The sequence below is a fragment of the Loxodonta africana genome, chromosome X (assembly GCF_030014295.1).
Source record: "Loxodonta africana isolate mLoxAfr1 chromosome X, mLoxAfr1.hap2, whole genome shotgun sequence".
Taxonomy (NCBI): Eukaryota; Metazoa; Chordata; class Mammalia; order Proboscidea; family Elephantidae; genus Loxodonta; species Loxodonta africana.
The window spans coordinates 70,333,199-70,350,148 of NC_087369.1; the positions used below are offsets into that span (position 1 = coordinate 70,333,199).

At 38.3% G+C, this 16,950-nt stretch overlaps 1 long non-coding RNA gene across 1 annotated transcript in view; it reads left to right on the forward strand.

Annotated features, from left to right (window-relative positions):
* Nucleotides 1–16,950, forward strand: part of LOC135228918 (uncharacterized) — a 152,623-nt gene that overhangs the window by 124,978 nt on the left and 10,695 nt on the right. The gene's annotated exons all lie outside the window — the stretch shown is intronic.

The window sequence follows — 16,950 nt, forward strand, 5'->3', positions numbered from 1 at the left end:
AACAACCTACTGCCATCCCATATCTGCCTTGCCCACACCCACTGGCTTTCACCACACCATTTTTCCCTTTCTTCCTTTTCTTTCTCCCTTTCACTTAGCCCCATATATCACCTCCACCACTTTTCCCCGGCCATGCAGGGCCACTTCACCTAGAGAGCCACTGGGCCACCACTGCCCTGAGCCCACCTCACTCTCACCTGCTAGCTCCTGCCACACCATTTTTTCTTTCTTCCTTTTCTTTCTCCTTCCCACCTAGCCCCATATACCACCTTGACCCCTTTCAGCTGGGCCACACTGCACCGCTCAGCTAGAGAGCTACCAGCCCACCACCACCCCAGGTCCACCCTGTCCACATCCACTGATTCCTGCAGTGCCATTTTTTATACTTGTTTCCTTTTCTTTCTCCCTCCCACCTAGCCCTGTACATCACCTATCCCCCACCACCAGAACTCCTGTGCCACAGTGGCTAAAGACCCACAACCCTGCCACCATTCCGGGTCTACTCCGCCCCCACCCCCTGGCTCCTGCCATGCCATTTTGATTTTCCTCTTGTCTTCCTTTTCTTTCCCCCTCTGAACTAGTCTCCTGGCCACCTTCCCTCCCTTCCCACAGGACCCCATCAAAACCGTAAAGGGAAATAAACCATGTAGGTATAAAACTTTTAGCCAGAGAGGCAATACCAAGTAATAAAACACTCCTTCAAACTTAGTAAGATAACGGTAAATTTCAAGGTGGCCACAAAGTTAACAAACCTATTCATAAGAATAAAACAGAGAAAAAAGACTCAGTAAACACAAAATATATAATTATGAAAGAAGAGAAAATCCACAGACAAAAGGAACTCAGCACAGAAAACTTAGAGGAACAAAGAAAATGTCAGCAGTGCAAAAAATGAAGTAAAAAAAAACAATATGAAAGCAATAAACTCATATCTATAGATAAGCACACTGAATATAAATGACTTAAATGCACCCATAAAGAGACAGAGAGTGCCAGAACAGATTTTTTTAAAATGACTTATCAATATGCTGTCTACAAGAGACACACCTTAGACACAAAGACATGAATATATTAAAAATCAAATGATGGAAAAAATATATCAAGCAAACAGTAAAAAAGGGGTGGGCAGGAGTGTCAATAATAATTTCAAATAAAATAGACTTTAAGACAATATCAACAATAAAAGACAAGGAAGGACATTATATAATGATTAAAGTGAGAATCCACTGAAAATAAAAAAAGTACATAACCTTAAATATCAATGCACCCAACGACAGGGCTCCAAAATACATAAAACAAACTTTAACAGCATTGAAAAGAGAAATGGACAGCACCACAATAATAAAGGGAGACTTCAAAACACCTCTCTCGGTAAAGGACAAACCATCCAGAAAGAAACTCAACAAAGATACAGAAGATTTAAAGGCTGAAACAAACTGACTTGATCTCATACACATTTTATAGAACACTGCACCCAACAGCAGTGAAGAGTACATTCTTTTCCAATGCACTTGGGACATTCTTCAGAATAGACCACATTTTAGGCCACAAAGTAACCCTCAAAAAAATGCAAAACATTGAAGTAATACAAAGGATTCTCTCTGATCTCACCACCATCAAAGAAATCAATAACAGGAATACCAAGGGGAAAAAAAAATCAAATACATGGAAACCGAATCACACCATGATTAAAAACAACTAATAGAAGAAATCAAAGAAGGAATAAAAAAAATTTCTAGAATCAAATGAGAATGAAAACACATCATACCGAAACTTTTGGGATTGAGCAAAGGCAGTGCTCAGAAGTCAATTCATAGCACTAAATGCATGAATCAAAAAAGAACAGGACAAAATTAATATGTTAGCACTACAACTCAGACAAGTAGAAATAAAACAGCAAAAGAAGCCCACAGGCCCCAGAAGCAAGGAAATAATTAAGATTAGGGCAGAAATAAGTGAAATAGAGAACCAAAAAAAAATGAATCAACAAGACCAAAAGTTTGTTCTTTGAAAAGATCAACAAAATCGACATACCATCAGCCAAACTGACAAAAGAAAAACAGGGTAGGAAGCAAATAACCCAAAATAAGAAATGAAATGGGGGACATTACAATAGAATCAATAGAAATAAAAAGGATCATAACAGAATGCTATGAAAAATTGTTCTCAAACACATTTGAGAACCTAGGGGAAATGGACAAATTTTGAGAAACACACTACCAACCTAAATTAACACAAACTTAGATAGAAAATCTGAAGAGACACATAACAAGAGAAGAGACTGAAGAGGTTAAAAAAAACAAACTACCACAAATAAATTTAAAAAAAGCCCTGGAATGGAAAGCTTCACTGGATAATTCTACAAAACATTCAGAGAAGAACTTTCTCAGAGAAGAGCTATTTCAGAACACAGAAAAGGAAGGAACACTCCCTAATGAATTCATTCTATGAAGCCACCATAACCGTGATGCCAAAGCCAGGCAAAGACACTGCAAAAAAAAAAAAAAAAAGGAAATTACAGACCAATATCTCTCATGAATACAGATGCAAAGATTCTAAAAAAAAAAATTCTAGCCAATAGAATTCAGCATCATATCAAAAAAAATAATACGCCAAGACTAAGTGGGATTCATACCAGGTATTCAATGATGGTTCATCATTAGAAAATCACTCAAAGTAATCCACTATATAAATAGAACAAAAGAAAAGAATCATATGATCATTTCAATTGACACAGAAAAGGCATTTAATAAAGACCAACACCCATTCCTCATAAAAACTCACAATAAAATAGGACTAAGAGAGAAATTCCTCAACATATTAAAGTGCATTTATACAAAATAAACAGCCAACATCATTCTCAATGGAGAGGGGCTGAAAGCATTCCCCCTAAGAACAGGAACAAGACAAAGATGCCCTTTATCACTACTCCTATTTAACATTGTGCTGGAAGTCATAGCTAGATTAATAAGGCAAAAAAAAAAAAAAAGACACAGGGTGCTTCCAAATTGGAAAGGAAGAAGGAAAACTATCCCCGTCTGCAGATGATATGTCCTATACATAAAGAATCCCAAAGATTCCGCAAGGAAACTGCTGGAACTAATAGGAAGATTCACCACACTAGCAGGATACAAGATAAACACAAAAATCAGTCGGATTCCTCTACAAGAACAAGAGAACTTCGAAAAGGAAATTAGGAAAACAATACCATTTATGATATCCCCTAAAAAGATAAAATACTTAGGAATAAATCTAACCAGAGACATAAAAAACCTATACAAAGAAAACTATAAAACACTGTTGCAAGAAACGAAATGAGACCTACATAAATGGAAAAACCATGCTCATGGATAGGGAGACTCAACATTGTCAAAATGTCAGTTCTACCCAAAGCAGTCTACAGATATAATGCAATCCTGATCAAAATACCAGCAGCATTCTTTAACTAGATGGAAAAAGTAATCACCAACTTTGTATGGAATGGAAATTGGCCTCAAATAAGCAAAGCATTATTGAAGAAAAAGAACAAAGTAGGAGACTCACACTACCTGATCTCAGAAAAAGCCTGGTACTAGTACAGTGACAGACACATAGATCAACGAAACAGAATAGAGAAACCATACATAAATCCATCCACCTATGGTCAGTTGATGTTTGACAAAGATTCAAAGTCCATTAAATGGGGAAAAGACAATCTTCTTAATAAATGGTGCTGACAAAACTGGAGGTCCATTTGTAAAAAAAATGACACAGGACCCTATACCTCATACCATACACAAAAACTTATTCAAAATGGATCAAAGACCAAAATATAACACCTAAAACAATAAAGATCATGGAAGAAAAAATAAGGACAACATTAGGGGCCATAATAGATGGCATAAATACAATACAAACCATAATTAACAATTCACAAACACCAGAAGAGAGAGTAGATAACTGAAAACTTCTAACAAACATTTGTGCTCATCAAGAGGCTTCACCAAAAGAGTAAAAAGAGAATCTGCAGACTGGGAGATATCTTTGACTACAACATACCCAACAAGGGTCTAGTCTCTACAATCTACAGAATACTTCAACACCTCAATAACAAAAAGACAAGCAATCTGGTTAAAAAATAGGCAAAGGATTTGAACAGACATTTCACCAAAGAAGACATTCAGGTAGCTAGCAGACACATGAGGAAATGATCGAGATCACTAGAGAAATGCAAATCAAAACTACAGTGAGATGCCATCTCACCCCAACATTACGAATTAAAATAAATAAATAAATAACAAATGTTGCAGAGGTTGTGGGGAGATTGGAACTCTTATGTGCTGCTAGTGGGAATCTAAAATGATACAACCACTATGGAAAACAATATGGCACCTCCTTAAAAAAGCTATAAATTGAAATAGCATACCATCCAGCAATCCCACTCCTGGAAAAATGAGAGCCATCACAAGAATGGACATATGCAAACCCATGTTCATTGCAGCATTATTCAGAATAGTAAAAAGATGCAAACCACCTAAGTGCCCATCAACAGATGAAAGGATAAACACATTATGGTACACGCACAGAACAGAATACTATACAATGATAAAAAACAATGATGAATCCACAACATAGACGAATCTGGAGGGTATTATGCTGAGTGAAATAAGTCAATCACAAAGGGACAAATATTGTATGAGACCACTATTATGAAAACAAACAAACAAAAAAAGCTTACAAGCAGAAAAAAAAAACAATCTTTGGTGGTTTTGAGGGAGGGGAGGGGTAGAGAGGGAAAAATCACTAAGTAGATAGTAGTTGGAAACCCTGGTGGCGTAGTGGTTAAGTGCTACGGCTGCTAACCAAAAGGTTGGCAGTTCAAATCCACCAGGCGCTCCTTGGAAACTCTATAGGGGCAGTTCTACTCTGTCCTATAGGGTCGCTATGAGTTGGAATCAACTCGACGGCAGCAAGTTTGGTTTTTTTGGTTTGAGATAGTAGTCAAGTGTTAACTTTGGCGAATGGGAAGACAACACACAATATAGGGGAAGTCATCACAACTTGACCAAAGCAAAGACTTTAGAAGCTTCCTAGACACATCCAAACACCTCGACGGACCAAGTCTGAGGCTGAGGGCGGGGGACCATGGTCTTGGGGGACATCTAGGTCAACTCGCATAACGTAGTTCATAAAGAAAATGTTCTACATCCTAATTTGGTGTGTAACGTCTGGGGTCTTAAAAGCTTTCAAGCCGCCAACTAAAATACATGTATTGATCCCACCCCGTTTGGAGCAAAGGAGAATGAAAAAAACCAAAGAAACAAGGAAAATAACAGTCCATAGGACTAAGACCACATAAACCACAGCCTCCACCAGCCTGAGCCAAAAAGAACTAGATGATGCCCAGCTACTACCATCAACCACTCTGACAGGGATCAAAATAGAGGGCTCTGGACAGAGCAGGAGAAAAATGTAGAACAAAGTTCAAATTCACAAAAAAAGACCAGAATTATTAGTCTGACGGATTTGGGAGGAATCCCTGAGATTTTGCCCCCCAGACACCCTACTAACTCAGAGCTGAAGCCACTCCCAAAGTCCACCTTTCAAGCAAAATTAGGCCTATAAAACGAACAATAACAAGGGTGAGGAAAAATATTTTTAGTTCAATCAAGTATACGAGACCTAATGGGCAACACTTGCCCAAAAGCAAAGGGGAAAAGGCAAGAAGGGGCAGGAAAACTGGACTAATGGTAAAAGGGAACCTGAGGTTGAAAGTGGAAGAGTGCTGACACATTGCAGGTATTGCAACCAATGCCATGAAACAGTTTGTGTAGAAATTCTTGAATAAAAAACTAATTTGCTGTGTAAACTATCACCTAAAACACAATAAAAAAAAATATTCTGAGAACAAAAACAAAACAAAAAAATCCCACAGGCAACAGATTTGGTTGTTATGCAACATGTACACAGGCCTTCTTTACTGTGGCAATTGCTGAACTGTTTTGAATAGGTTCAAAGCTTGGCTTCCATCACCCACTTTCTCCTACCAAGACCAAAGAAGAATTGATGCCTTTGAATTGTGGTGTTGGCAAAGAATATTGACTATACCATGGGCTGCTAAAAGAACAAACAAATCTGTCTCGGAAAAAGTACAACCAGAATGCTTCTTAGAAGCAAGGATGGCGAGACTACATCTCACATATTTTGGGCATGTTATCAGGAGGGATCAGTCACTGGAAAAAGACATCATTCTTGGTAAATAGAGGGTCTGTAAAAAAGAGGAAGACCCTCAACGAAATGGACTGACACAGTGGCTGCAACAATGGACTCAAGCCTAACAATGATTGTGAGGATGGCACAGGACTGGGCAGTGTTTCTTTGTGTTGCTATGAGTCGGAATCAACTCGACAGCACCTAACAACAACAACATCAGGTCAAAAACAGCTTCAGTTCTCAGCTTATCTCTCTGAGTCCCACCTTTAGTTAGATTTTGGGCCTGAGAAACCCCTACCATCTTGTCGACTCTTCATGACTTTTAAGTGGTTCTTATTTCTTTATTTGTTTTAGCATTTTTAAGGTTTTAGCAGAAGAATAAGTCTAGATTCTGAGTCACCCATTTGATCTGCAGCAGAAGTCTGCCTTTTCTCATTTTTTGTTTGTGCTCAGTTTTGGGTCTTGAGTGACAAAACTATCAGTGATGAGGCAGAATAGCAAATTGTTTTTCCTGTCAAAAAATTCTCAACTTTGTATTGCTTGAAATGCTACTGTCCTAATTTATTTAAGTTGCCACAATTATGGTTGTAGTTCTTTATTTAGTAACTTAAATACTTGAATACTATGTCAAAACAAAACCCTTTTTTATCTTTGGCCATCACTTGATGTCTATGCCTGACTCTCCAAAAACATTTGTTCATCTCTTATTCTCTCACTTTCTCTTCCTCTCTCCAACTCTTTTTTCCCTTTCCTTTCTGGCTCTACTGCTTCCTTCACTTGATTCATAATTCCTTGGCAAGGTTGGACTTGACTTAACCATATCCCAGTCTTAGGAGACTGCTATCAGGACATTTCCAGAGGTGTGGATAAAGCTGATGCGGCCTCAAGTTCTGCTGCCCAAATACCTGATGTAAAAGAGGCTCCACTACAGATGTGGTAGAACTAAAAGCCTTAATTTTCCCACTACTTGCTAGGGGAGCTTACTTCCCAACCAGCAAAGAATCATATAGGTTAAGTCAATCGCAAATGAAACTCAGGTGATGATAACCAATATTATAATAATACTTATAATTATTTACAAAAATAATATTAACTTAAGCATTTACTAACATAACAGGTACTTTAAATGCATTTGTTATGAGGATTGTTATAACCCTTATAACAATCTTTTTGCTGTTGTTGAAAACATACACAGCAAATCATACACAAATTCAACAATTCCTACATATACAATTCAGTGGCTTTGATGACATTCTTAAAGTTGTGCAACCATTCTCACCTTCCTTTTCTGAGTTGTTCCTCCCCCATTAACATAAACTCACTGCCCCCTAAGTTTCCCATCTAACCTTTTGAGTTGCTGCTGTCAGCTTGATCCCATATAAAAACCCATTGCCATAGAGTCGATTCTGACTTACAGCAATCCCGTACAGAGAGTCCTTTAAAAGAGCACAATGCTCAAGGCAGATATTTGTTAGAAATTAAGCTCAACTATGGTTTGGTTTAAAGAACATTTCCAGGGATATTTTTTGGTTTAAGGTTTTTTGTTTGTTTTGTTTTTGATGTGCTTTAAGTGAATGTTTACAGATCAAGTTATTTTCTCATACAAAAATTTATACACACATTGTTATGTGACCCTAGTTGCTGTCTCTGTAATGTGACAGCACACTTATCCTTTCCACCCCGGATTTCCCCTGTTAATTCAACCAGCTCTTGTCCCATTCTGCCTTCTCGTCTTGCCTCTGGACACGAGCTGCCCATGTAGTCTGATGTATCTACCTGATGGAAACTCTGGTGGTGTAGTGGTTAAGTGCTATGGCTAATAACCAAAAGGTCGGCAGTTCGAATCTGCCGGGCACTCCTTGGAAACTCTATGGGACAGCTCTACTCTGTCCTATAGGGATGCTATGAGTCGGAATCAACTTGACGGCAGTGGGTAAAATCTACTTGAATTAAGAAGCACAATCTTCACCAGTATCATTTTATGTCTTAAAGTCCAGTCTAATCTTTGTCTGAAGAGTTGGCTTTGGAAATGGTTTTAGTTCTGGGTTAACAGACAGTCCAGAGGCCAGGTTTTCCGGGGTTCCTCCAGTCTCGGTTAAACCATTAAGTCTTGTGTTTTTACTGGAAATTGAGTTCTGCACTGCATTTTTCTCCTTCTCCATCAGGGACTCTCCATTGTGTTCCCTGTCAGGGCAGTCATTTGGTAGTAGCCGGGGCACGATCTAGTTCTTCTGGTCTCAGGCTGATGTGGCCCTTTCTGTCTCTTGGGTTCATATTTTTATTGTGTCTTTGGTGTGCTTCGTTCTCCTTTGCTCCAGGTGGGTTGGGACCAACTGATGTATCTTAGATGGCCACTCGCTACCTTTTAAGACCCCAGACACCGTTCACCAAAGTGGGATGCAGAACATATCCTTAATAAACTATGTTATACCAATTGACTTAGATGTCCCTTGAAACCATGGTCCCCAGACCCCTGCCTCTGATGCTCTGTCCCTCAAAACTATTTGGTTGTATTCAGGAAAATTCTGAGCTTTTGGTTTAGTCCAGTTGTGCTGACTTCCCCTGTATTGTGTGTTGTCCTTCCCTTCACCTAAGATAATTCTTGTCTATCATCTAGTTAGTGAACACCCCTCTCCTTCCCTTCCCACCCTCGTAATCATCAAAGAATGTTTTCTTCTGTGTTAAAAGCTTTTCTTGAGTTCTTATAATAGTGGTCTCATACAATATTTGTCCTTTTGCGTAATGCCTTCCAGATTCATCCATGTTATGAGATGTTTCTCAGATTCATCATTGTTCTTTGCCATTGAGTAGTATTCCATTGTGTGAATATACCATAATTTGTTTATCCATTCATCCATTAATGGGAACCTAGGTTGTTTCCATCTTTTTTCGTATTGTGAACAGTGCTGCAATGAACATGGGTATGCATATATCTATTTGTGTGATGGCTCTTATTTCTCTAGGCTATATTCCAAGGATTGGGATTGCTGGATCCTATCGTACTTCTATTTATAGTTTTAAGGAACCACCAAAGTGGCCATACCATTTTACATTCCCACCAGCAGTGTATAAGTTTTCCGGTCTCTCCACATTCTCTACATTTATTATTTTGTGTTTTTTGGATTAATGCTAGCCTTGTTGGGGTGAGATGGTATCTCATCGTAGTTTTTTTTGTTTGTTTTAATTTATTAATCCAAATGTGATTCTAACAGGAGCCCACCTGACACAGGATATACTGAGCAGTAAAACAACTCTTCCAACTTAAAATCTGCCAAGAAATAAAAACCAAGATTCTCCTCATTGGTTTAAATTTCAATTCCCTCCAAACATTTTCACAGTGGAAAACACTGGTAAAACAATGTGACGTGAAAACTAAAGCCTGTGTGCTTGCCATGGTTCTAATACAATACACTCTCCACAGTATAGTCACATCACATTTTAACTGAAAATGGAATAGAAGTAGCAACTACTGCTAATTAGCTGACTTAACTCTTAATTTTCTTTTCTTTTTATATTTTTATTGTGCTTTAAGTGAAAGTTTACAAATCAAGTCAGTCTCTTATACAAAACCTTATATACACGTTGCTCTTTACTCCTAGGTGCTCTCACCCTAATGAGACAGCACATTCCTTCTCTCCACCCTGTGTTTCCATCTCCATTCAGCCAACTTCTGTCCCCCTTGGTCTTCACATCTCCCCTCCAGACAAGAGCTGCCCACATAGTCTCATGTGTCTGCTAGATCCAAGAAGCCCACTCCTCAGCAGTATCATTTTCTGTCTTACAGTCTAGTCCAATCCTTGTCTGAAGAGTTGGCTTCGAGAATGGTTCCTGTCTTGGGCTAACAGAAGGTCTGAGGACCATGAACTCAGGGGTCCCTCTAGTCTCAGTCAGACCATCAAGCCTGCTCTTTTTATGAGAATTTGGGGTCTGCATCCCACTGCTCTCCTGCTCCTTCAGGGATTCTCTGTTGTGCTCCCTGTCATGGCAGTCTTTGGTTGTAGCCAGGCACCATCTAGTTCTTCTGGTCTCAGGCTGATGTAGTCTCTGATTTATGTGGCCCATTCTGACTCTTGGGATCATACTTACTTTTGTCTTTGGTGTTCTTCATTCTCCTCTGCTACATGTGGGTTGAGACCAATTGTTGCATCTTAGATGGCTGCTTGCTAGCTTTTAAGACTCCAGATGCCACTCTCCAAAATGTGATGCAGAATGTTTTATTAATAGGTTTTATTATGCCAATTGCCCTAGATGTCCCCTGAAACCATGGTCCCCAAACCCCCGCCACTGCTATGCTGGCCTTCGAAGTGTTCAGTTTATTCAGGAAACTTCTTTGCGTTTGGTTTAGTCCAGTTGTGCTGATCTCTCTTGTATTGTGTGATGTCCTTCCCTTCACCTAAATTAGTTCTTGTCGACTATCTAATTAGTGGATGCCCCCTCCCTCCTTCCCTCCCTCCCCCCTCTTGTAACCATCAAAGAATGTTTTCTTCTCTGTTCAAACTATTTCTTGAGTTCTTATAATAGTGGTCTCATACAATATTTGTCCTATTGCAACTGACTAATTTCACTCAGCATAATACCTTCCAGATTCCTCCGTGTTATGAAATGTTTCATAGATTCATCATTGTTCTTTATCAATGCATAGTATTCCTTTGTGTGAATATACCATAATTTATTTATCCATTCATCCATTGATGGGCACCTTGGTTGCTGCCATCTTTTTCTATTCTAAACAGTGGTGCAATGAACAGGGATGTGGATATATCTGTTCGTGTGACTGCTCTTACTTCTCTAGGATATATTCCAAGGAGTGGGATTGCTGGATCGTATGGTAGTTCTATTTCTAGCTTTTTAAGGAAGTGCCACATGGATTTCCAAAGTGGTTGTACCATTTTACATTCTCACCAGCAGTGCATAAGTGTTCCAATCTCTCCACAACCCCTCCAACAGTTATTATTTTGTGTTTTTTGGATTAATGCCAGACTTGTTAGCGTGACATGGAATCTCATAGTTTTGATTTGCATTTCTCTAATGATCATGAGCATTTCCCCCATGTATTTGTTAGCTATCTGAATGTCTTCTTTAGTGAAGTGCCTGTTCATATTCTTTGCCCATTTTTAAATTGAGTTATTTGTCTTTTTGTTAATGAGTTTTTGCAGTAACACGTAGATTTTAGAGATCAGCCGCTGATAAGAAATGTCATAGCTAAAAACTTTTTCCCAATCTTTAGGTAATCTTTTTACTTTTTTGGCAAAGTCTTTGGGTGAGCAATAGGTGTTTGATTTTTAGGAGCTCCCAGTTATCTAATTTCTCTTTGGCTGTTTGTGCAGTTCTAGTGATATTTTGCATACTGTTTATACCATGTATTAGGGCTCCTAGCATTGTCCTGGTTTTTTTCTTCCATGAACTTTATCGTTTTAGATTTTATATTTAGGTCTTTGATCCATTTTGAGTTGGTTTTGCGCATGGTATTAGGTATCGGTCTTGTTTCATTTTTTGCAGATGGATATCTAGTTATGCCAGCACCATTTGTTAAAGAGAATGTCTTTTCCCCATTTAACTGACTTCAGGCCTTTGTCAATTATCAGCTGCTCATATGTGGATGGATTTTTGTCTGGATTCTCAATTCTGTTCCATTGGTCTATGTATCTGTTGTTGTACCAGTAGCAGGCTGTTTTGAGTATTGCGGCGGTATAATAGTTTCTAAAATCAGGTAGTGTGAGGCCTCCCACTTTGTTCTTCCTTTTCAGTAATGCTTTACTTATCTGGGGCTTCTTTCCCTTCCATATGAAGTTGGTGATCTCTTTCTCCTTCTCATTAAAAAATGTCCCTGGTATTTGGATCGGGATTGCATTGTATCTATAGATCTCTTTGGGCAGAGTAGATATTTTTACAATGTTGAGTCTTCCTATCCATGAACAAGGTATGTTTATCTTATATCCTGATACTCTGATGAACTCTTCTATCACTTTCAGTAATTTTCTTAAGGATTCTTTAGGTTTTTCTGTGTATAAGATCACGTCATCTGCAAAAAGAAATAATTGTACTTCTTCTTTGCCAGTTTAGATGCCCTTTATTTCTTTATCTAGCCTGGTACCTCTGGCTAGGACCACCAGCACAGTGTTGAATAACAGTGGTGATAAAGGGCATCCTTGTCTGGTTCCTGTTCTCAATGGGGAATGGTTTCAGTCTCTCTCCGTTTAGGATGATGTTGGCTGTTGACTTTGTATAAAGGCTCTTTATAATGTTTAGGAATTTTCCTTTTATTCCTATTTTGCTGAGAATTTTTATCATGAATGGGTGTTGGACTTGGTCAAATGCCGTTTCTGCACGAATTGATAAGATCATGTGGTTCTTGCCTTTTGTTTTATTTATGTGATGGATTACATTAATGGTTTTCCTAATGTTGAATCATCCCTGCATAAAAAAAAAATGAATCCCACTTGGTCATGGTGACTTATTTTTTTCATATGTTGTTGAATTCTACTGGCTAGAATTTTGTTGAGGATTTTTGCGTCTAAGTTCATGAAGGATATTGGTCTGTAATTTTCTTTTTTTGTGGTGTCTTACCTGGTTTTGGTATCAGGGTTATGCTGGCTTCGTAGAATGAGTTTGGGAGTGTTCCACCCTTTTCTATGCTCTGGAATACTTTTAGTAGTAGTGATGTTAACTCTTCTCTGAAAGTTTGGTAGAACTCTGCAGTGAAGTGGTCAGGGCCAGGGCTTTTCTTTGTTGGGAGTTTTTGATTACTTTTTCAATTTCTTCTTTTGTTATTTAGGTTTATTTAGTTGTTCTGCCTCTGTGTTAATTTAGGTAGCTAGTGTGTTTCTAGTATTTTGTTCATTTTCTCTAGGTTTTCAAATTTTTTACAGTACAACCTTTCATAGTACTCTGTTATGATCCTTTTAATTTCAGTTGAGTGTTTTGTGATATCACCCATGTCATTTCTTATTCAGGTTATTTGCTTCCTCTCCTGTTTTCCTTTTGTCAGTCTGGCCAATGGTTTATCGGTTTTGTTAATCTTTTCAAAGAGACAGCTTTTGGTCATGTTAACTCTTTCAGTTGTTTTTCTGTTTTCTATTTCAATTAATTCTTCTCTAATTTTTATTATTTGCTTTCTTCTGGTGCCTGAAGATTTCTTTTGTTGCTCTCTTTCTATTTGTTCAAGTTGCAGGGATAGTTCTTTGATTTTGCCCCTTTCTTCTTTTTGTATGTGTGCATTTATTATTATTTATTTGTGTTTTTTGCATTTATTGATATAAATTGACCTCTGTGCACTGCTTTTGCTATGTCCCACTTCTGATAGGACGTGTTTTTATTCTTTTTAGATTCTACGAATTTTTTTTATTCTGTCCTTAATTTGTTCTATAATCCAATCGTTTTTGAGCAAAGTACTGTTCGCTTTCCATGTGCTTGCTTTCTTTTCCCTGATATTTCTATTATTGACTTCTAATTTTATGGGTTTATGGTCAGAGAAGATGCTTTGTAATATTTCGATGTTTTGGATTCTGTTAAGGATTCCTTTATGACCTAATATGTGGTTTCTTCTTGAGAATCTTCCATTTGCATTGGAAAAGAAAGTATACTTGGATGCCATTGGGTGGAGTGTTCTGTGCATGTCTAAGAGGTCAGGTTGGTTAATTGTGGCATTTAGCTCTTCCATGTCTTTACTGAGCTTCTTTCTGAATGTTGTGTCCTTTACCAAAAGTGGTGTGTTGAAGACTCCTACTATTATTGTGTAGCAATCTATTTCTCTTTTCATTACTGTTAGAGTTTGTTTTACGAATTTTGGAGGCCTGTCATTGAGTGCGTTAAGTATTATTATGATTATGTTCCCCTGGTGTTTTGAGTCTTTAGTCATTATATAGTGTCCTTCCTTCTCCTTTGTGCTGGATTTTGCTTTAAAGTCTATTTTGTCAGAGTTTAATATTGCCACTCCTTTTTTGATTGTTGTTTGCTTGATATATACTTTTTTCCAACCTTTGAGTTTTCGTTTGTTCGTATTTTTAAGTCTAAGATATGTCTCTTGTAGGCAGTATATAGACAAATTATGTTTTTTTATCCATTCTTCCACTCTCTGTCTCTTTATTGATGTGTCTAGTCCATTTACGTTATGTGTAATTATTGATAGGTATTTTTTTTTTATCTGTTTAGTGCTGTCATTTTGGTGTATTTTTTTGCGTGTGCTCTTAACAGTTTCTTTGTTCCACTTAATTTTTTGTGCCGAGTCATTTTTCTTTATGTATTTTCTTTTCATCCTCTTCGTTGTTGTTGATTTTGTATTTGCTGAGTCTTTATGTTTTTCTTGTTTCTTTATTTTGATGTGTAGGATTGTTAGTTTCCTTTGTGGTTACCTTAATGTTTACTTCTATTTTTCTAAGTTTAAACCAATCTTTTATTTCTTTGTATGTTCTTGACTTCCTTTTCGTATGAAAGATCTATGACTACATTATTTAGTCCCCCTTTTTTGTTTAAATATTGTCACCTTTTATATGCAGATGTCTCTGTTTCCCTATTTTCAGTGTTTTAGTTTTGATTTAATAGTGACTTCCCTAACTGGGTTGATATCTGGTTGTTTAGTCATGTGCTCTTGTTGTGGGTTGTTGTCTGATGTTGTTGATTTTCCAACCACAGGACTCCCTTTAGGATTTTTTGTCATTTTGTTTTGGTTTTCGCAAATTTCTTTAACTTCTGTTTTCCTGGAAATGTCCTAATTCTGCCGTCAGATTTTAGAGAGTGTTTTGCTGGATATATAATTCTTGGCTGGCAATTTTTTTTTTTCCTTCAAGACTTTATATACCTCATCTCATTGCCTTCCTGCCTGCATGTTTTTTTTTTAATTAATTTTTATTTAGCTTCAAGTGTACATTTACCATTCCAATCAGTCTGTCATATGTAGGTTTACATACATCTTACTCCCTTCTCCCACGTGCTCTCCCCCTATTGAGTCAGCCCTTTCAGTCTCTCGTTTCGTGCCGATTTTGCCATCTTCCCTCTCTCTCTATCTTCCCATCCCCCCTCCAGTCAAGAGTTGCCAACACACTCTCCAGTGTCCACCTGATTTAATTAGCTCACTCTTCATCAGCGTCTCTCTCCCCCCCCCCCGCTGACCAGTCCTTTTCATGCCTGATGAGTTGTCTTCGGGGATGGTTCCTGTCCTGTGCCATCAGAAGTTTTGGGGAGCATTGTCTCTGGGATTCCTCTAGTCGCAGTCATACCATTAGGTGTGGTCTTTTTATGAGAATTTGGGGTCTGTATCCCATTGTTCTCCTGCTCCCTCAGGAGTTGTCTGTTGTGCTCCCTGACAGGGCAGACATCGATTGTGGCCGGGCACCAACTAGTTCTTCTGGTCTCAGGGTAATGTAGGTCTCTGGTTCATGTGGCCCTTTCTGTCTCTTGGGTTCTTAGTTGTCGTGTGACCTTGGTGTTCTTCCTTTGCCTTTACTCCAGGTGGGTTGAGACCAATTGATGTATCTTAGATGGCCGCTTGTTGGCATTTAGGACCCCAGGCGCCACAATTCGAAGTGGGATGCAGAATGTTTTCATAATAGAACTATTTTGCCCATTGACTTAGAAGTCCCCTCAAACCAAGTTCCCCAGATCCCAGCCCCTGCTCTGCTGACCTTTGAAGCTTTCATTTTATCCCGGAAACCTCTTTGCTTTTAGTCCAGTCCAATTAGGCTGACCTTCCTTGTATTGAGTGTTGTCTTTCCCTTCACCCAAAGCAGTTCTTATCTACTGATTGATCAATAAAAAGCCCTCTCCCTCCCTCCCTCCCTCCCCCCTTTGTAATCACAAAAGTATGTGTTCTTCTCCGTTTTTTCTATTTCTCAAGATCTTATAATAGTGGTCTTATACAATATTTGTCCTTTTGCCTCTGACTCATTTCGCTCAGCATAATGCCTTCCAGATTCCTCCATGTTATGAAATGTTTCAGAGATTCGTCACTGTTCTTTATCGATGTGTAGTATTCCATTGTGTGAATATACCACAATTTATTTACCTATTCATCCGTTGACGGACATCTTGGTTGCTTCCAGCTTTTTGCTATTGTAAACAGAGCTGCAATAAACATGGGTGTGCATATATCTGTTTGTGTGAAGGCTCTTGAATCTCTAGGGTATATTCCGAGGAGTGGGATTTCTGGGTTGTATGGTAGTTCTATTTCTAACTGTTTAAGATAATGCCAGATAGATTTCCAAAGTGGTTGTACCATTTTACAATCCCACCAGCAGTGTATGAGAGTTCCAATCTCTCCGCAGCCTCTCCAACATTTATTATGTTGTGTTTTTTGGATTAACGCCAGTCTAGTTGGTGTGAGATGGAATCTCATCGTGGTTTTAATTTGCATTTCTCTAACGGCTAATGATCGGGAGCATTTTCTCATGTATCTGTTGGCTGCCTGAATATCTTCTTTAGTGAAATGTGTGTTCATATCCTTTGCCCACTTCTTGATTGGGTTGTTTGTCTTTTTGTGGTTGAGTTTTGACAGAATCATGTAGATTTTAGAGATCAGGCGCTGGTCTGAGATGTCATAGCTGAATATTCTTTCCCACTCTGCAGGTGGTCTTTTTACTCTTTTGGTGAAGTCTTTAGATGAGCATAGGTGTTTGATTTTTAGGAGCTCCCAGGTATCGGGTTTCTCTTCATCATTTTTGGTAATGTTTTGGATTCTGTTTATGCCCTGTATTAGGGCTCCTAAGGTTGTCCCTATTTTTTCTTCCATGATCTTTATCGTTTTAGTCTTTATGTTTAGGTCTT